Raw genomic sequence first — 21,583 nt, 5'->3', positions numbered from 1 at the left:
CTTACTTTAGCTCGCCTCCAAAAGAATGTATGTTGGCTACCCAGAAGATACTTGGTCTAAGACCAAAAGTCGTGAGCTGCTTGAACCACATGCAAAAGAATCCATCCTGGCCCGTCCCAAGTGAATGACAGTCAGAAACTTTCCTCACTTACGTGAACTTCTACATATGACTCCATCCTCCTTGTTCACATGACATGTTCATATGGCCTTGTGACATCACCCACGCATCACATCACATTACATCATATCACATCTCAACACAACAGATACAACCCACACCACTACACACGAACGCATTATACACAGAATCTAACACCGCTCATCGTACGACACAACAACCACACGATCATCAACGAGTCGAGTGTGGTATTCACCACCCAAATCATTAAAAGGGATTGATCCCAACGGGATCACTCTCATTCGATTCCATCCGTGAACCAGAAGGTTTGGTAATTTTTTCGAGTTCGACATCTTTTCCGTTTATACATATCGTGTTGCCAACTCGCAGTCGCAGTCCTACCAGGAGAAGTCTTTTCGCGCGCTGTGTGTGTGTGTGGTTAACCATCCCAACATTTACTTATTCATTTTAAAATTGTAATAAACGAATTATCCTCCATCAAGGAGAAGTGCAACTTATTAAATTTAAGAATAAAATTTTATAACGTTCTCGAAATATTGTGTGTTTGCCCTTTTTAAAGTCTGGTTATAATTCCATAAGTAAGTATACCAGTGCTTCAACTAAACACTCCTAACAACGGACTCGGTTACAAAAAAGTACAAACATATGAAAGTATATAGTTTTATTGCTAACTGATAGTCAAATACTCGTATATGTATAATGTCAAATGAAATGCTCTATTTGGAGAGGCAAATACAGAGTAAAGTGCACAAATGCATACCAAGACACCAGCAACAGGTAACAAGGAAAACATCAAGGAGTGTCGAAAGAAGAAAAATATCTTAGCACAGTCAACAGGAGAACCGAAGCATCCACAAAATCACGGCATATTTCACACCGTACGCATTAGACTTTTGTAGAGATATCAAAACTTGAAAAGCACTAAAGCACTTACCGTGATTGCATTACTCGCTTTATATATTTGACATATGTGCAGCCATATATGTACATATTTACATATTATATGTATATATAGTATTCATATACCCATCATTAGAGCTGACTACACGTTTCTGTCTTTTAGTTAACATTAATCGATAATTAATCATAACAAATCACTGTTCTACTAATGTCATCGAGAGGCTTTCACATCGAGAGGCCGTCCACTTCCATTTACGCCGTCGAATTTCGATATGTATTGGTAGCTATTTGGTTACGGTCCAGAGGTTAGCATTACTAATAACGTTAAGCCAGAATATCCGCATAACTTTTCGAAGAAATCGATTAAGAAAGGATTGCAGTGATTGTAAAACATTTGCTGCAATATTCCACGTCTCGTAGCCATATAACACAACAGTTTTCACGCTTGAATCGAATATTTTTAGCTTCGTACGTATGGATATACGATCTCCAGATGAGTATGAGTCGCTCTCCAGATTTTATCCAACATGCCGAGGGCCGTGCGACCTTTGGATATACGATTTCGTATATCAGCTGTTGATCCACCATTTTTAGTTATAATGCTAACTAAATAGCAAAACTCATTAACTTCTTTGAGACACGTGCCTGCGATACGTAGGTTTGGCGTTTGGGTTTTGTTGATGCACATGAGTCTTGTCTTCGCTATATTGATTTTTAGTCCCGTTTGTGCGGCGAGAGCACTAACAGCTTCAAGTTATAAGGAGATGTGCGAATACTTATGGGACAACAGACACACGCTCGACGCATCACCAAATCCAACACCAATTACCATGATCGGCACATGAGCAATGGGGTCTGAAAACAGATTGTTCTTTTCGTAACCCCTGCATCAACGAGTCAGATAACCTTTTGTGAATTATATGCGTTATTATTTTATTCACCATACTTAGAAGTGTTATTTCTGTCCAATTTTTACATTCCGATAAATTTCCCTTCTTCGGGAGAAGACTAATACCGCCTTCTTTCAGCTCGTCTGGTATCTTTTCTTTTTAGTAGTTCTGGGTTGATGTTATCCGGCCGGGTTGATGTTGTTCTTTAATGCTCTGATAGCAGCCATTCGGGGACAAGGTGTAAATGGTATGTAAAGCTGGCAACCGCATGGATGAATATCCTCCGACGAAGTTGGTGAGCGTAATTTGGATGTGATTCCAATTTTAATCCATAATACTACTATTACCATTATTCCAACCAAGTTCTAATGTAGCAGCGGTAAAGTAGTCGCTAGTTACGTAATGTAAGTTGGGTACATGTTGGAAGTTGGTCACAAGTTGCCAGCATAAGAACGCATACATATGTGCACATATGTATGTAATAATCACTTGGCAGATGTGTGCTCCGACGCAATGAAGCAGAGAATTTGTATACTTGCCAATGTCGGTGTGGAAGCTAGATGATACCTTGATAGACACCCGACGCTGCTCTTCTCTTTCACCAACTCGTTATGCTCCACTACATCCGCACATCGTCAGCATTTATGCTAACGTACGAGTGCCCTAACATAACTGTGTGCATAAATTGGAGTCCATCTTATGTATTTACTTGCGAATGGTATATTCGACAGCAATATTAGTTTTGTGGTTTGTTTTGTTACGATTTCCGCTATTTCATACCAACTGCTTATTGGAACGTCACTCACCTTGTTACTCTGTCTGTATTGCTTTTGAAGCATCGTTCATCAAGCTCTGATTGCTTATGTATGCTCTTTATTACCCTACACAGGGTGTTTTGGTGGTAACGAATTTCCAAATTTCCGAAAAGTAGTGCAATCAGTACTGAAAATACTCTCCAGGTACCAAAGATATTATTACTATTTCCATTTTTAATTTCAGATGGATTCATACATCACCATCAATTATGAGAGTTGGCGGTAATTACTTCGCGAACTTTTGCTGTCCATGGTATATGCTTCGGGAAAAGTGGTGTAAAATCAGGCAACGGTACTGTATTTAAAAACGCAATATTGTGAAATAATTTAAAATAAAGTAATAGTAAGAACGTTACAATTAAATAAACCAGTTATAAACTAACTGATAACATCGTCAGCATTTATGCTAACGTACGAGTGCCCTAACATAACTGTGTGCATAAATTGGAGTCCATCTTATGTATTTACTTGCGAATGGTATATTCGACAGCAATATTAGTTTTGTGGTTTGTTTTGTTACGATTTCCGCTATTTCATACCAACTGCTTATTGGAACGTCACTCACCTTGTTACTCTGTCTGTATTGCTTTTGAAGCATCGTTCATCAAGCTCTGATTGCTTATGTATGCTCTTTATTACCCTACACAGGGTGTTTTGGTGGTAACGAATTTCCAAATTTCCGAAAAGTAGTGCAATCAGTACTGAAAATACTCTCCAGGTACCAAAGATATTATTACTATTTCCATTTTTAATTTCAGATGGATTCATACATCACCATCAATTATGAGAGTTGGCGGTAATTACTTCGCGAACTTTTGCTGTCCATGGTATATGCTTCGGGAAAAGTGGTGTAAAATCAGGCAACGGTACTGTATTTAAAAACGCAATATTGTGAAATAATTTAAAATAAAGTAATAGTAAGAACGTTACAATTAAATAAACCAGTTATAAACTAACTGATAACAGTAGTGACAACGGTTAGTCGACAGTCACTTTTAATAGAATCAACTAGTATTTAAAGGTGACTAAGTACCAGATTTTGGGAAAAAATATATAATACTTTAATGAAAAACACAAGTGATACTCATTTCGAAAATCAACACAACAAAAGCTCTTATTTTTTGTGTACATAACTGCGTTAAGTCACTGAAGTAGTATAAATCTGGTACTTTTTGGACTAATTCTATTTCGTTCAGAAGTTTCTTGTCTTCAGTAAAAATTTATCTTCCGCTGTTCGATGTTTCACTGCACAGAGGACATGCATATGCTATACAATGCTACTGTTATTTTTATCGATACTCAATTCTCATGTGTATTTGAACACGTTTGCACTTGAGTGCGTGCATGGCGCTCTGTTCGGGCGAATCATGAAATACCCATGAGAATCAATGGATCTTTAGATAACTTCTACGTTGCATTTTATTACTTACCCTCACTAATACTCACTTCGATACTGTCCCGGAATTTATTATTCATTTTATACATAAATCACTCTCCAATCATGCTCAAGCAATGCGAATCATGCACAATTGTATACATACTTACACATGAGTTTATATTATATATAAATGCTTAACATAAATATTTGTTGAAATAACTGTACCTAACAATTGGTAATATATACACTGCTGGACAAAAGTATCGGTCATTTGCCATTAACATGGTTTGATAAGCGACCACGCCCATAAAACATTGAAAACCATGTCATGTCCGTCTTTCTGTCTGTATATGGGTGATTCTACGATAAGAGGTAACTTGTGCAGCAATCAGCTTAAAGTATTGTTTTTGTCCTTTATGTTGCTATTTTTTTTAAATGAATCACATCATATTAATGTAATGTATTAAATAACATTACAACTTACTGCCTAATTAACACATTTTTTTCTGGAATTCCTTACAAAGTCTAAAAAAAAGTCTCTCCCCTGGCTTGTCCGTTGCTACTCTTTATTTAACTTTCGGACAATACATATATTTTTTGTATGAGATGCTAAACCTAAACTAAGTTCAATCATATAATTTTTAAAATTAACTTTTGTCCCGATATTTTTATGTATCTACCCTGCCAAATTTTGTTCCGCTTGTACGACATAAATTCAAAGACGATCGCATTGAAAAAAGCGCTCATTGGATCATTTCAGCTTTAACAATACTACTTAACAATACTAATCGCGAAATCCGTTTGAGCGCTGTTGTTTTTTAGTTACTGCGCCCCGATCATGCCGTGCACTGTATTCGAAAACTGATTTTGTCTCTCCCCTGGCAATTCATATAACGTAAACTATTAATTTAATTTATTTGCCTTTATTGTCCTAAATTACTAACACTGTGAAAATTAAAGTGAAATAAATAATTAACCAAAAAATAATTTAGTCAACGTCTCTCCCCTGCCGTATTTCCCCTGGCAAAATAACTGCCAGGGGAGAGAGTTAGAGACCAGGGGAGACACTATTCATCATGACACCCGGACCGGAAGTCGTGAGCTGCTTGAGTCTTGATACTTTCTTGCGTGAACTTCTGAACATGACCTCTTCCCCACCTCCAGCCATCACCAGCATCAACAAAACCAAAAATATTAGCCTCGCAATCCAACGCAGAATTGCTCTTACCAACAGATGCTAGTTTGGACTGAGTGGACATTTAAATGTTAAAGTCCTCTCTGGATGAACCAAAACCAAACTCTACAAGTCCCTTATCATCCCCGTTCTGCTTTATGGTGCAGAGGCATGGACGATGTCAACATCCAATGAGACGGCACTAGGAGTTTTCGAGAAAAAAGTTTTGTGGAAGATTTATGGTCCTTTAAACATTGACAACGGCGAATACCGCAGATGATGGAACGATGAGTTTCAAACCATATATGCCGAATATGTGAGTCAAATTGTGTGTTATCTTAATAAAAATATAGCAATAAATTACGAGAGTATAAAATGTTCGGCTGCACTCGAACTTAGCCGTTCCTTACTTGTTTTTTTTTCAATTTATAATATATTTTGCGTTTGGAGTTATTGTTTCATAAAAAAATAAAAACTAATTGTTCTTTATAAGTTAGTCAAAGAAATTTAATTGTATTAATGCATGTATTTGGTGAACTATATACCAAAAAAAGATTGGTGGTCCATATTTGCCTACTTTACTATAGTATTCCCAAGACGTGAAATAACATTAGAACGCTGAGACTGAAGTTCAGTTCAACACCCAATTTTACTTTGTATTTTGTGTATTCAACAAGTGTTTTGAGCCACTTGCAATCATTCCAAAATTCTTCCGTTTGCTCTAATGATGTTCAACTGTTCTACTATTACCTCTATAATAGGTAATCGTAGCGCTGAGCGGCAAAAGTGAATGAAGCGGAATCGCTGTGATTTAAATATCGAGATTTTCGTAAATTGTCAGTTGCACTTTTCTACCAATCTATACGTCTGAACGTATAGTATATAACTAATACGTGCGAATGCTGAAAAGATAGTTTAGTCTTTTTATACTTACATACACATGTATAACGGTATGGATTACTATTTGTCAGTACAAATGTATGTATATACATACATATATCTATGTGCAAGGACTACAGAAGCATCTGCTTTTCAATGTGTGCAACCAATTGAAAATCTTTTCAGAAACGTGCGATAACAGTTACTAACCGGGGCACGTACAGGCAGCCATAGAAAATACATAAATATTCATTGAAAAATAAAACATAGAAAATTGCTGAAAGAGAAATGCGGCTGAGCGTGTATCACATTAGTATTTAAATGAAAAAGAAATTATTTAATCCCAACAACAAGTAAACCCCAGACTTTGGATAATATGGGTGAAATGTGCGTCTGTAAGAATTACCTTTGGAGCTTTCAAATTTATTAGAGAAATTTGTTAACACAAGCACTCCATCGGACTGTAACAACTATATTCATAGCTCAATTCATTTTTAATTTAACCAAACATTTCTGCATTTGAATAGTTTTAATGTTTGTTGCATGCTTTCATAAACTCCGTAAAGCCTGTAGCATCCACTGGTAGGACAATATGGACAAATAGAAGGAGCAGTTCCGCAAATAATGTCAAGATTGTTCTAAATTATTATGCATTTAGACCAAGGGATGGGATACGGATAGCTCGTGTGTTAACTTTAATTGTGATAACTTTTGTACTCTCTCAACATGTGTGAGCAGTTTATAATAGCTGTAATCACCACTGATTGTAGCACCTAAAACCATTCTAGATACTTAGGTATAAACGCATGTACATCGAATACACCAGTAAATTCTTAACACTTATGCTAAGGTGGAGTATATAAGAAATTTCCTCATTCCATTGCGCCTAAAACCAACGATGGATGGATGGATGACTTTTTTAAATTTTTTAGAGACTATGTTGTTGCGAAATTCTTTAAGTTGCAGAAAATTACAATACATTTACAATACCTCTATCATCAACATTATCACCTTTTATGTACCGAAAAAATGCTGTCTCTTTCCACTTTTTTCGTAAAAACATTTAATTAAATTAAAATGCTGTATTTTTAATTCGCTTCGCTTTCTTCTGCACGACTTGAGGTATTCACGCGCTATTCAAGCTACATAAATTTCGCATTCCCCACGCTCCACTCACAACCGTTCCCCAACTTGTGGCACCAAAGCTGAGACTGCAGTGCCCGGTACGAGTTCTTCCCCGCATTTATTACGGTCATTTATTTTATTGCTCGTCTTATGACCAGAGAAGTGCCCAGTACAAATGTATACTCAGAGAAAAAGATAAATATATCTAAATGTACATGCCCAAAGATTTGAATATATGAAGATTAATGTCCTTTCATTGCACACTCCCGTACATATTTATAAGTGTTGTTATACATTTTCAGACAGTAGTGACCGCGCATCTAGTACTTAAACCAGAGACAAACGCTTCATACTCATCTCAACACTCCGATACAAATTGAGACTAAGAGTTTTCATTCATTTATGTGCTAATATGATACAATGTGGATGGAAGTTACTTTGTGAGTGTACATATATATTTGCCATGAGTAGCACTTACGCGTAAACTGTACATTTGATTGAATAAATTTACTTTCATTTGATAATATGTTCTTTTATATACTCCCATCTTTCTCGTTTACACCATTGCACTAATTCTCCAATACAGTTTATTTCGACTTATAAAAGCATTTGTGGGAAATTGTGAAGTCATTGTAATGTTTCGTATTTGTCTGAACGCAATTATTATTTTTAGTGAACAGTGGTAATTTGTCGTAATAATTTATGAAACAAGTAAGGAAAGGCACATATTAACCGATATATGCAGAGCCCACCGTGTTTTTGAAAAGCCTTTAATTAAAAACCCCTAGAGTTATGATCCGATTTTATTAATTTTTGGAACAGAGACACACTATTAAAAGAAAATAATTTCCTCTGAATTACAGATGGAATTCAAAATTGAGTTATATGGATGCCATCCGTAGCATCAGAGTGTCTAGAAAGTATAATGTATCGAATTTCTAATCGGCCGAGTAGTTTTTGAGATATAGTTGTTTATCCATAAGTGGGCGACGACATGCCTATTTTCCATTTCATCGGTAAAATTTAGTGTTTCTGACGTTTTCCGTTAGTGAGTGAACGTACTTTTAGTAATTTAAACCTAACCTTTGTATAGGAGGTGGGCGTTATGGTGCGTAATGGGATGCGGCTTTAAGGGGTTTTCGAGATAATCACAAAAAAAGCGGTGGGGCCACGCCCACTTTTCAGAAATAATTACATCCAAATATGCCCCTTCCTAGTGTGATCCTTTATACCAAATTGTATCCTGATCATTTTTATATATGTAACCCCATATGTAATTCGTTTATTTTTATGACTTACAAACAACCGTTATGTAAACAAAACTATAATACTAAGTTCGAATCGAACATTTTATGCTACCGAAATTTGCAAGACTCAAAGGCGTGAAAACACTTTCTGGTACTGGTAATGTATGTGATTGGTGTTGAACCGTTTCGCCGGTTTCCTCCCTTTCCTTCGCAGTTCGGCGCCAGTTGGAGATTCCAAGTGTAACCAGGTCGCTCTACACCTGGTCCCTCCAACGGAGTAGAGGCCTTTCCATTCCTCGGCTTCCTCCGGCGGGTACTGCATCGAACACTTTCAGAGCTGGAGTGCTTTCGTCCATTCGGACAACATAAGCGTAGCCGTTGTCTTTTTATTCACTAAACTATGTCAATGTCAATGTCGTCGTATAACTCGTACAGCTCATCGTTCCATCGTCTGCGGTATTCGCCGTTGCCAATGTTCTGAGGACCATAAATCTTGCGTAAAATTTTCCTCTCGAAAACTCCTAGTGTCGTCTCATCTGATGTTGACATCGTCCAAGCTTCTCCACCATAAAGCAGGACGGGAATGATAAGTGACTTGTAGAGTTTGATTTTGGTTCGCCGAGAGAGGACTTTACTTTTCAATTGCCTACTCAGTCCAAAGTTGCACCTGTTGCCAAGAGTGATTCTGCGCTGGATTTCGAGGCTGGCATTGTTGGAGTTGTTGATACTGGTTCCCAGGTATACGAAATTATCTACGACTTCGAAGTTATGACTGTCAACAGTGACGTGGGAGCCAAGACGCGAATAAAGACTGTTTGCTTGATGACAGGAGATATTTCGTCTTGTCCTCATTCACCTCCAGACCCATTCGCTTCGGCTCCTTATCCATGCGGGAAAAAGCAGAACAAACGGCGCGGTTGTTGCTTCCGATGATATCAATATCATTGGCGTACGCCAGTAGCTGTACACTCTTATAGAAGATTGTACCTTCTCTATTTTGCTCTGCAGCTCGTATAATTTTTTCCAGCATCATGTTAAAAAAGTCACACGATAGTGAGTCACCTTGTCTGAAACCTCGTTTGGTATCGAACGGCTCGGAGAGGTCCTTCCCAATCATGACTGAGCTTTTGGTGTTGCTTAACGTCAACTTACAAAGCCGTATTAGTTTTGCGGGATACCAAATTCAGACATCGCGTCGTAAAGAGCTCCTTTTCGTGCTGTCGAAAGCAGCTTTAAAATCGACAAAAAGGTGGAGTGTGTCGATCCTCTTTTCAGGGGTATTCTCCAAGATTTGGCGCATGGTGAATATCTATTCAGTTGTGGATTTTCCAGGTCTAAAGCCACACTCGATTGGGGAATCGGGTTCGCCATCTCGTGGTGTTTTAATTTCACTGCCATTCAGCAGGTCGGAGAAGTATTCCCTCCATAATTCCAGTATGCCCTGGACATCGGTTACCAGATTACCACCTTGGTCTCTACGCCGGTCTTGAAACCTTCGTTAAGTCGCTTCATTTCTTCATAATTTTTTCGAGAGATGTAATCTCTGTCTGCCAGCTACTCAAGCTCTTCGTACTCACGCATTTCGGCCTCTTTCTTTTTTTGTCTGCAGATGCGTCTCGCTTCCATCTTCAGCTCTCGGTATCTATCCCATCCCGCACGTGTTGTGGTCGTTTGCAACGTTGCGAGGTAGGCAGTCTGTTTTCTCTCCGCTGCGAGACGGCAATCCTCGTCGTACCAGCTTGTTTTTTGTCATTGCCGAAATCCAATTGTTTCGGCTGCAGCGGTACGCAGTGAGTTTGAGATGTCGTTCCACAGGTTCCTTATACCGAGATGCTGATGAGTGCTCTCAGAGAGCAGGAGTGCAAGTCGAGTAGAGTATTTCGTGGTACTGGTAATATTTTATTATAATAGTGGAATTGTTACCAAATCACCACCAAGCTACATTAAATTTTGCAGATATCTTACATACATCTATCGGATTATGCCCACGAAGAATATTTGGTACATATATAACTCGATGTTTAACTCGTTTCATTTTAAGAATTATAAACAACCATTATGAAACATAATCAATAAAACGTCATCCCGATCATTTTAATATATGTATATTGCCAAATATCTAACTAATTTAGATTTAGGTGTTACAAACAACCATTAGGTGAATAAATTATTATTATTATTGTTATTATATTGGGGTTACCATGTTTCACAAAGCTTTAAGTTTCTTTGTAACTTTAAGTATAAGGTATTTGATAAATAAGTTAATTACTAGGTAAGGTTAGTCCAGATAGTTAAAATGATGACGTTAAAAATGGATAAAATAAGTTAAATTAAGTTAAAGAATCATGTCTATCATTTTAACGCTGAATGAAGAACCTATACCTGCTAAGTACTTTTATTTACATAAGGGGATTAATTATTTATTTTAATTTAACATTAAAACACCTTCACTACAACACCCAACGTTCTTATCACTGTCTTCTTGCGCTGGAATGGAAAATTCAAAACAAGAGTGTCGTAAGAAAGGCTCATTTTGACACCTCACTAATTTGTCACCTCTTGTGTATAGTTCGCTAAGTACCCGCAGCTAATTACCAGCTGCACCTGCCAAACGTGAAATTCACTGTCAAACGCATTCGTTTTCCTTCGTTTTGCGTCGTCTGTACCACCACGCGGTCGCAGGCGCTCCACAATTTTCACAGTTTACTTAATTAGTACGCTATTTGGCGCCTTCAAAACTTTTTCACTTTTCCGGGTGGAATCTCTTCCAAGCCACGTTATGCTACACTAGTTTACAGTTATTTGTGTGCAGTCACATACACCTACATACATATATGTATACGGTACTGAGTAAATTCGTGCGTGCGTACGTTCGTGTGCGGTGCACAGCCAGACCGCAGATTTGCGGCAACGATAATGAGACGGCAATGCTACCACGACTTTCATAGAAATTTTTGTTGTTTTCTGTTGGTGAGCCGCAGAAGTTGGTTGGCAGTCCTTTCGTATGCCGAGTGGATTTTGATCAAGCGCATTATTGTTATACATATTAATAATGAGTACTGAACTTACTTTGCAGCTCTTTCAAGGCTTTGTGAGAAATGTTTTTAGTAATGAGGTAATACATAAGTGTTTTTAATAATGAGGTAAGACATAATTACACTAATTCCAGACACAAATGCTTTGGGATATGAGTTGAAAATACAATAGTTGTAGAAATGTGACCTCAAATTCCACAAATTATTTTATTTATATATGTCTTAATTAAATGTAAAAGAACCATAATTATCTACGAATATAATCATGAACATTAATTTTGGCGCACAAGGCATTGGTGTGATACTATGAACTAATTTCGCGATATCTGTTCTGTGAGACAAAATTAAAATAATTTCAAGCCAATTAACAAAACCCAAAATGTTCATTCCTTAAATAAAATAAAAAAAAAAATAATTCAAGTAATATTTAATCGAATAGGATTTGTTCCAGATCCCTATCACATTCCCCCAAAAAAATTTCTTTTAAACTCATGCACCTATTTTCATATTGCAGGATACTGAGCCAAATTAGAGCAGTTCTAAGGATTAGCGCTGTTAATATCTCAAACGGAAAAATTTCATGTCATACTTCACAAACAGCAATCAGTTTTTCTAGCGACGCATAGTTACAATGCAAAGTTTGTGTGGATCTCACAAATGTCTTCTGATTGAACGTAATTGTACGTCAAGTTTTTCATCTAACCATTTGTTTATGTCACGTGTTTTAGTTTATTTCATTTCTTCGGCACAATTCCATTGTACGTTACCTTAACTTGTTTTTTTTTGTTTTTTTTTTTCTAAAACAGTTCTAACGGAATTATCTTATCACATCATCACTGCGGATAATATAATCATAATTGTGTATTACAAATGAATGTGGCTTTAGAACAAGCTGTATTACATCTACCCTATTTGCCGTAGCTGTTTCCCAAAATTAAAAACGTAGAGTAAATACAGTGATTGAGCAACAAGTCTTTACTCAAAAACACCCACAGAAGCAATGCGAATCTCTGCAGGTTAACAATCCATAAACACCACAACACCGCGTCCTAGAACAATATTAAACGATTATTTTATTGTGAAAGTTGTGGGAACTGTGTTTGCCATGCTGGCACCTGTTGCGCAAGTCCTCCACCAGCACCGCCACACATGTACAAGAACTCTCGGACGAGCGCACAACAACACGTTTATGTGTAATTCATATTTCAACCATTTGGAGTGAAGCAAGCTTTCGGCGCTCATTTGTGCGGTTTCGTTAACAGTCAACGTTTTACCCTCAAACTCGTTAAAATGCCACGCGGCGTATGGGTACGAAAGAGCGACATGGTAATTTAAATGGTTTCTTTGTAAAAGTTATTATTAACCTCGGCGGGATTATCACACCTGCTTTGTTGACTTAGCAATGATTCCAGATAAATTTCACATACATACATACATGCATGCATAATAAATATCTTTGTGTGCGCGGGGATATTTGCGAATGCGAGTCAACCATTGAAATGAAATACTTGCCGAATTTCGTAGAAGTGAGAATACTTCGATTAATTTAGAAGTAGTTACTAATCGGTGGATAAATGTTATACTCGCTTTCAATCATTATATCAAGCAGTTAGACATTTTTTACAAGCTTAATAAAAAATTAATAACAAGATAGCAAGGCCTAACCGAAAATGTTGTACTCTCTCAATTTATTTGTTTAATGTTATTAAGATAACACACAATTCGTCCCGTAGATTCGGAGTAAAGTCCTCTGAATTCCTCTGCGTAAGATTAAATTATCTCAGAGGTTTACTTAGGCACCGAGTGTTCGATAACTGGGACCTTGAAAGGTTATGGTCCGATTCGGAAATGAGTGATACTCCTCAAATGCAGTGTTTTTGGAAAGTTTTGTCCCCTTATATTCATTGGAATTGATATATTGTAAAGTGAACGATTTTCCATCGATTTTCCATTGGTGTATAATAAGCACCAAGTGACATTAAAATCGCTGGAGTAGTTCCTGAGATATGGTTTTTGGCATAAAAGTAGGCGACGCCAGGCCGTTTTTTATTTTTTTTTTTTAAATCTGAGTGCAGTTTATTTCAGCCAATTTCTCTGTAAAATTTAGTGTCTCTGACGTTTTCCGTTAGTAATTTAGCGCATTTTTAGTAATTTTTAACATAAAATTTTTATGGGTGTGGGAGTGGTTATTATGCGACTTTTTGAGATAATGTAATTTTCATAGCTTTATTTGTGGCTTAGTTATAGCACTTCACAGCATTTCTAAAGTTCAGGATATCAGAAACATCCACTCAATAGTAAAAATTTGGACTTTACACACCTACTCCATTTAAGGAGCTATGAGAAAAGTGTAACTCTGTTCACATATCATGAATAACAAGTAAGGAAAGGCTAAGTTCGGGTGCAACCGTACATTTTATACTCTCGCAATTTATTTAGAGATTTACCTACATATATTTTCGGTGAAAAATTACCCTTAGGCACTGAGTTTTTCATGTTCGATATCAGGTGCCTTGAAAAGACATGATCCGATTTTGACAATTTTTCCACAAGTGATGTCACAGCTCATATACAGTATTTTTGTAAAGTTTTATTTCGCTATCTTCATTTGTTCCTAATGTAAATATGTACAGGGTGGCTGATGAAAGCCGCTACCAGAAAAAAAATAAATTTTTTATTTTGCAGATTGACTTTTACATTTAACAAAAATGGATAACTGGGACACTGAAACAAAAATTTGGATTGTCCGCCGCTATCCCGCACTGGAGTCCGTAGTTTCGGTTCAAAGAAGGTTCGGCAATCCTCCGAGCAGATGGACCATAATGAGACTTGTAAACAATTTTGCCGAGGATGGGACAGTCAACAGAAGACCTTACCATCGAAACCCCTTCAGTTCGAACGGAGGAAACAATCGCTGCTGTAGCTGCTGCCATACAAAAGAAAAAAAGGTAAGATGCCGCACATGCATCAACGAGCATGGTGCAATTAAATTCCATTATTTTTAAAACTAATTAAGCTATATTTAATAGAATTGAATGAGCTTTAACATGAATAAAAGAAAAATGAATTCTATACACTGAATAAAAAATTATTTGAGTTTCTTATTGTAACGTAGCAAAATTCATCAGCCACCCTGTATTATAAAGTGAACGAATCAGAAGGATTCAAAATTGGGTTATATGGGAAGTAGGCCGTGTCATCAGGGCGTCAAGAAAGTGTTATATACCGAATTTCATTGAAATCGGTCGAGTAGTTCTTGAGATATGGTTTTTGACCCATAAATGGTCGACGCCACGCTACAATGTCGCTTTGCAGCCAGCGTAAAAAAATGTTTTAAATAATCAATTGTTATTAGAAATGATATATCAAAGCTATTTTACACTTTTGCTGGCAAATAACTTCATATTTGTTAGAACTTTGAATAATTTTACATTTAACATATTAGTGGCAGCTCTCCTTCGGCCATTGTCGTTGGCAAAATTAGAAACATTTGTAATTTGCGACAGCGGCAACTTCAATCCTGCTGTCGCGAAGTCATGTTGTTGTCTAAAAAGCTGTGCCCATAAGAACGCGTGTATTTTAATATTTGACATATATCGCTCGTCGCTTGCCGTCGTCTAAGAACGCGATAACAAATTTGGATCCCATACATCCGACATTCTAAATATAATAAGACGTTCTTCTTTATAGAATCAAATTTATTAATTTAGAACTTTAAAACTGCAACCTGAAAAAATTCGAAGGCAGTATTAAATGACTAAATAAATGTCGTTAAATTTTTATAAATAGTGTTTTTCCTCAAAACCCTAAATTAGCCGAACGCAGAGAATGTAAAATATAGAGAAGGTTCAATTGCGGACCAGCGTGTGAATTGTCAAAAACTAACAAAATCCTATAAGCGAGTTTCACCACGGCTGGCTCGGAAGGAGAAATATTAACAGTGCCTCGTAACAGAGCTGAGTATTAATTGAAAAATATGCTCAGAGGTTTACATTTCTATTATTGACGCATGTTAGGCTCTTTGTTTATATGTTGATGCATTTATATGCTTACTATATACAACTGATATGAAATTCTTTTTGCTGATATTTATGAATGCATCCACAATTGAAAATATTTCAAATAAATTATGCGATTTCAGAGGTATATTTGTAAAAAAAAATTCAAACGGACGCACATATTTATGTAATGTTCTATAATAATATACATATGTATGTACATACTTTCATAAAAATATGTTTATATTTTTATACTAAATACATTTCCTATAACACTATAATGAACTACATATTTCGTAACTTAAACTTGCATAAACTGAAACTTACGTATGTACATATATATGTACATATACAGGTACATATGTCTTCAAAAATTCGAATTGTCTCATTATCACTTATCAGTGAAGGACATTTCAAATGTGCGCGCATTGCTCTGTATGCATATACATACATATGTTTGTATGTACTGAACAAACACACAAACTTACAATTGCATATGCGTGCACGTAAATCTGCCAACCATCACAAAAAATCAAAAGCATTGTTCTACAAAAACAACAAGCGCCTCAAACGCATAAGCAGCATCACAAGTCAATATGGCAGCCAATCGACGTAGCCAAATATTGTAGTAAACACAACAAAAACATTTTCATTCATGAACGCAGGCGCACATTCACTTGGCAAAGTTGCTTCGTTCATAAAAGCAGAGCCATACACATCTCTCCGCGCATGCCATGCCAACAAACGCCTTTTCGCGACGATGACAAAAATCATAAATTGAAGATTTTTCTAATGTTCCCTGCAAAAGGAAAAGTTGCAACGCCGCAAAATCTAAAAAAGGATAAAAATGGCAACATAGCCCTTGAGTCGATTTAAAATATTTTTCAGCAAAAATTCTGTGGCTCACAAAAATTTATGTCGATATGTTTGCTTGCTCATACATATTCATACATATTTACGACAAGCCGATTTTCTACCAACAACACAATGATGCGTTGCTTTGGCATTGCGCAGGCGGCCATCAATTTTTCGACACATCGAGCTTTACAGGGCCGTTTCAAGTGACCCCGCCGTAATAATATTTGCGCTTCATATGTATTGTCAAATATTGAAGTATTAATTAGTTATCTATATAATTAAATGAATTTTAATATCTACCAACGTATTAAATCATATTTAGAATAACTACTAATGATCTTTTAAAGAAACAAGGCATAAAACTTAAAGACATTATATGTTGGACATCTGGGCCTCTTTGCCTGCGTACGCTCCACATTCCTTACAGCTCTTTGACATGAACACAAAAAAATCATAAGCTACGGCCATTCGTCGTTGTCCGTGGCAACGAAGATCTTATATGAAGCCATGAGTACACATATTTATTTACATACATACATACATATATTGAATGTTGACAAATTGACATATAGACACAATTCGAATGGTTCTTTTGATATTTGTTTACATGTGCACATATGTAATTACGAATGCGCGTACGTTTATCATTTTGTGATAATATACATATTTATGATTTTATGTGACATTTTAATGACTAAAGTAAATAAATGTAGTATTATTATGTTACATTTAAATAAGAATATAAAGTAATTTAGGTTATTAGATATTGTAAAGCATTACATATGTATGTATGTGGGTATGTGCCTTCATATCAATTATCAACAAAATATCTATAAATTATATGCAAAAAAGTCATATGCGCATTGTATATAGGCAAATATGTAAGCGTACATTTCCTAACATAGAAATTAACACAATTTTTCTCATTTAACACTGCAAACGCTCAATTCTGCTATTTTCTAGCCCTCTGATGTTAAACAGTGGTGAAACTTCCTTATAGAATTCTGTGGTGAAACTTCCTTATAGAAACGAGTACCCCTTCGAAAAGCAAATTAGTGTGGCCAACTAGCCCGCCGTGAACCTTCTCTATATTTTACATTCTCTGCCGAACGTTTAATGTAATTAGTTCCCTTACCACAATAGCTGGTACCAAAACCAGTTAAGTTTTGTTCACTATACATATTCCACGGATAGATGTCGCACTACAACTTCCTGTTAAGTCGCTTTCATCGGAACAAAACTTATCGATAACTACTGTTACTTAAATGTATATAATCAGAGAATGTTAATTAAATGCAGGCACAAATCTAAGCTCAATACAGTATACTCTCGAAAAGTAAATTCTCAGAAAGTCAATAATCGCGGAAAAGTTAATCACCTTTAAGATTACACATGCACCTCGAAAAGTAAATTTTTTAAATACTAAAATTTTTTAATTTACTTTTCAGAGAGTGTGATAAAAAATTCGAAACGAAGCAAGCAGCATTTTTTACGATGTTGCAAAAACACTTACTCTCTTGTTTATCGCGTTTTTTTAGTAAATAAACTCTCCTACTTGATCCACTGGTTTAAAAATGAAAACGATGCAAATCAGGTGTCAGACTTTTTGAATTGTCGTCCAAAAATGGTCAGAAAATATATTGCAAAAGAAAAAAAACAAAAGAATATTCAAGATTTTTTCTCTTCATAGTAAATACATATGTATGTATGTAAATGTAAATATGTTTTTCATGTAAATCCATATATTTTATTGAAGCAAATAAATGGATGAATTTTTTAAGTTTAAAAATGCATTTAATATTATAAAAACAGATAATTTATGTATATATTTGGAAAAGTAAATTATTCGAAAAAGTAAATTACCCAAAATACCAATTGATTTACTTTTCGAGAGTATACTGTATTAGTAACATAATTAGTATATCCACAATATCTACTAAGTTGACCATTTTGAGTTTTGGAAGACTGCAGTTTTTGCTCACGAACGTTTTAACTCATATGGTATAACTTATGTTTGGTGGAAATCCAATACTGGCCTCCAAAAATGTAACACCAGGACATTGAAAATTTAGTCTTTCATCGGTTTATTATGAATAATACTACCTTTACATAGTACTTATAAAATACCGAGAAACTTTTTTGTCATTACCAGGATAAGGATTGAAAACAAAATCAGACAATCTTGGAGACACGGCTGATATGGAATTATCCTCCTTTAATGGAACCACAAGCGCAATGACCCCGCATATACGTGATCTATAATTTATGAACTTAGAACAGTATCCGTAAACACCATATAAGCGACAAATTACAGGTGAAAAATGCAATTTTGGAAGAGTGAAACAAAATCAGACCATAAAGAACGAAGAAGGTTGAAAATCTTACATATTAAAGGCTAAAGGCTACCACACTACATATTAAACAAAAAATTAGTAAGTATGAAATAAGGTGTAATGTAAGATTTAAAAAAATTCATTAATAAAACGAAACTAAATGGAATATTTTAACTACCCATTCATATACATATGTATATCCATAAATCGATACAAATTTTGATTTTCAAATTGCTCCACTCAAATTTTAGCAATGGAAAATTGGCGTATTTCCAGGTGGAGTGAATGATAACTAATGTCTGATAACATAGGTTAGGTTCAAAGGCAGACCCTCGAAATGGGTGTCGCGATGGACCCCCACTTGGACAACTGAAGGTGCCGGTACATTGTAATGCTAAAAGATTCCAAAGTATGCATCACAAATAAGACCGTTGCATATTGCCGAGGTGCTTTGGGTCTAACACAAATTTTATGGGGTGGCTAATGTCTATTCCGGCAAGTTCACATGGTTCGCCAAAAGTATAGCTACCGATATAGTCCAACCTCAGTCTTGCGAACGCTGGACAGTGTAGGAGGAATAGACTTGGTGTTTCCACAGAGCCTTCTACAGCTATGGCAGTTTGTTTCAGCAGGATTCCTAGCCTCATCACATGTATGTTAATTCCGCGGTGTCCAGTGAGCACGCCCACTATTGCGGAAAGGTGAACCTTTTTGAATGCACGTCCTATTCTGCCGACCTCTTGTGTTCTGCTTTCCTTCAAAATGATCTCGCAACCGTAAAGGTTTTAGTAGCTAACCAGCGTTTACCAAGAGAGATCAATTGATCCAGAGCTAAAGAACAAGAGGATAGCAGAGTCCCGACTCGTTCCCAGCATGGTGAAGTAGAACGACGGGTGCACTTTCTTGTGAGCTCAACCGCTCTGTAGTTAGCAGCGATTACGCTGTGACCCGGCACCCAGACGTGTCTAATTGTAAAATAGCTAGACGCTAACGATAATAACCTATGGCACTCCTTAAATAGTTTTGAGCACACATAACAGCTCCTAATAGCTCTGATCATGTTTGAAGGTTCAGGACTAGATAAATAGCTTCTTATATTTCTAGATGTTTTTTCTGGCACTGTTCGACAAGCTGAGCGCGACTATAGTGGATTTTTCACTCCTTGTCATTCCAAATACTACTGTATTAGGTTCTGTGGGGAGCAACTGTATATATGAACTTTACCATAAACTGCTATGAACTGCCAGTTATATTTCCAGTCTATTTTTTATTTTTACATTTCTTGAGTACATCTTCAATTTCTGATTTAAAATACTTTCATTTAGACAGGCTTCAAAAGTGTAATGTTTATAAAAACACTAGTTGACCCCGCAGGCATTGCCCTGCGTGAAATTATTTGTTTTGAAAGGAAAAGAAAGTTGAATTTATATTATGTTGAAAAGTATTTATTTGATACATAGTATTTCGATTTATATTACGATGGATGAATGAACACCTATAGTAACGAAATTTTTTTAAATATTGCAATTAAGTTCCCCGTGCGCTCATCGATAAAACCTCAATTACATTTAATGTTAGGAATTAATAACTTTGCATCTAAAATGTAAAAAATTTAAGCATTAAAGCGCATACGTATGTACATATATTAGTTTGTAGATATGTAATAGGCGCTTATGCGTTTGATGGATGTTTGGTTAAACTAAATGTGAACATATGTAAGTATACATGATGTGGGATATATGAAAACAAGCTTTATGTGTAAAATGTAAAACATTTTTATTTATTTACCAGGATATGCTATACACAAATGTCCAGCCAATTCATTGCTGAAATGCACACTTTTATGTCCTGCCGAGAATTTCACTTAAAAAGCCACAAGCACTTGCCGTTGATATGACGAACGGAAACGAAGGCAATTAACTGTTGCAAAAACCTCTTTACAATTAACAGACTAAATCGCATAATGGAAGGAAATTCTAATTCGACTATTTTCCAAATTGACGAGACTTTGTATAAATACCCGAATTCTGGGCTACAATGACAACAGTCGTCAAAGTGAGATTTCATTAAACACTTGTTAGCATTTGGCTCCAATTGTACTAAACATTTGTGATTATTTTCATCAAGTGAGTAAAGAAGGCGAACTACTACCGAATTTATATAAAATCGGTTTCTTTTTAACCACGCTCGCTGCGACGGTTATAAAGCTGACGTCAAAGATATTTTTTTTATACCGATAAAGTGTGTGAGTGCGCGTATTTAAAAGTGTGAATGAATCTCCAAATAACCGGCGACATCACAGCAGACGAGCAGGTGCTCCAAATACAGAAAGACATTTCGCCGATCGACGCGAGTGTGTAAACTTAATGCGTCTTAATTGACACACATAAATATCCTATTGCAGAAGCTGTTGGAGTCAGATCTCAGACTTAGAAATATCCCATATAAGTGATATGAATCTCCATTAACTTAGAGTCTTTGAACACTTATAAAAGCGGTAGACGACATCTATATCAAAATATGTACATATCTATTCAAAAGATCTGGAAAACTTACTCGGCCTCGCTCAGTCTTTTAGAGATACATGAACTTTAAGTCCTTACAGAATCTGATTTTTGGTTGTCTGTATATTTTAATGGAACGTGAACAAGGCCTTTAAATAAACATTAAAATGTCTCACTTTCTTGAAAAACCAGCTCAATGTTGTATAACAACCAAGATAATACGACCCTTGGCCAAGCTTCTAGTCAGATTTAATTCAACATCACGCAAAAATACTCGTGCCTTGTACATTCCGAAGAACCCTGCTTAG

General features: G+C 36.1%; 1 long non-coding RNA gene across 1 annotated transcript; it reads right to left on the bottom strand.

Moving 5' to 3' along the window:
• Positions 1 to 17,863: 17,863 nt before the first annotated feature.
• LOC128922986 (uncharacterized) lies at positions 17,864 to 21,106 on the bottom strand. Its single transcript, XR_008472127.1, has 2 exons — positions 20,560 to 21,106; positions 17,864 to 20,367 (listed from the first exon to the last, which is right to left on the bottom strand). It is a non-coding gene; the product is annotated as an uncharacterized LOC128922986 (long non-coding RNA).
• Positions 21,107 to 21,583: the final 477 nt, after the last annotated feature.

Source organism: Zeugodacus cucurbitae, chromosome 2 (genome assembly GCF_028554725.1).
Source record: "Zeugodacus cucurbitae isolate PBARC_wt_2022May chromosome 2, idZeuCucr1.2, whole genome shotgun sequence".
NCBI classification, from domain to species: Eukaryota; Metazoa; Arthropoda; class Insecta; order Diptera; family Tephritidae; genus Zeugodacus; species Zeugodacus cucurbitae.
Note: the sequence above shows the minus strand (reverse complement) of the source record. Positions and strands in the feature narration are given on the sequence as shown.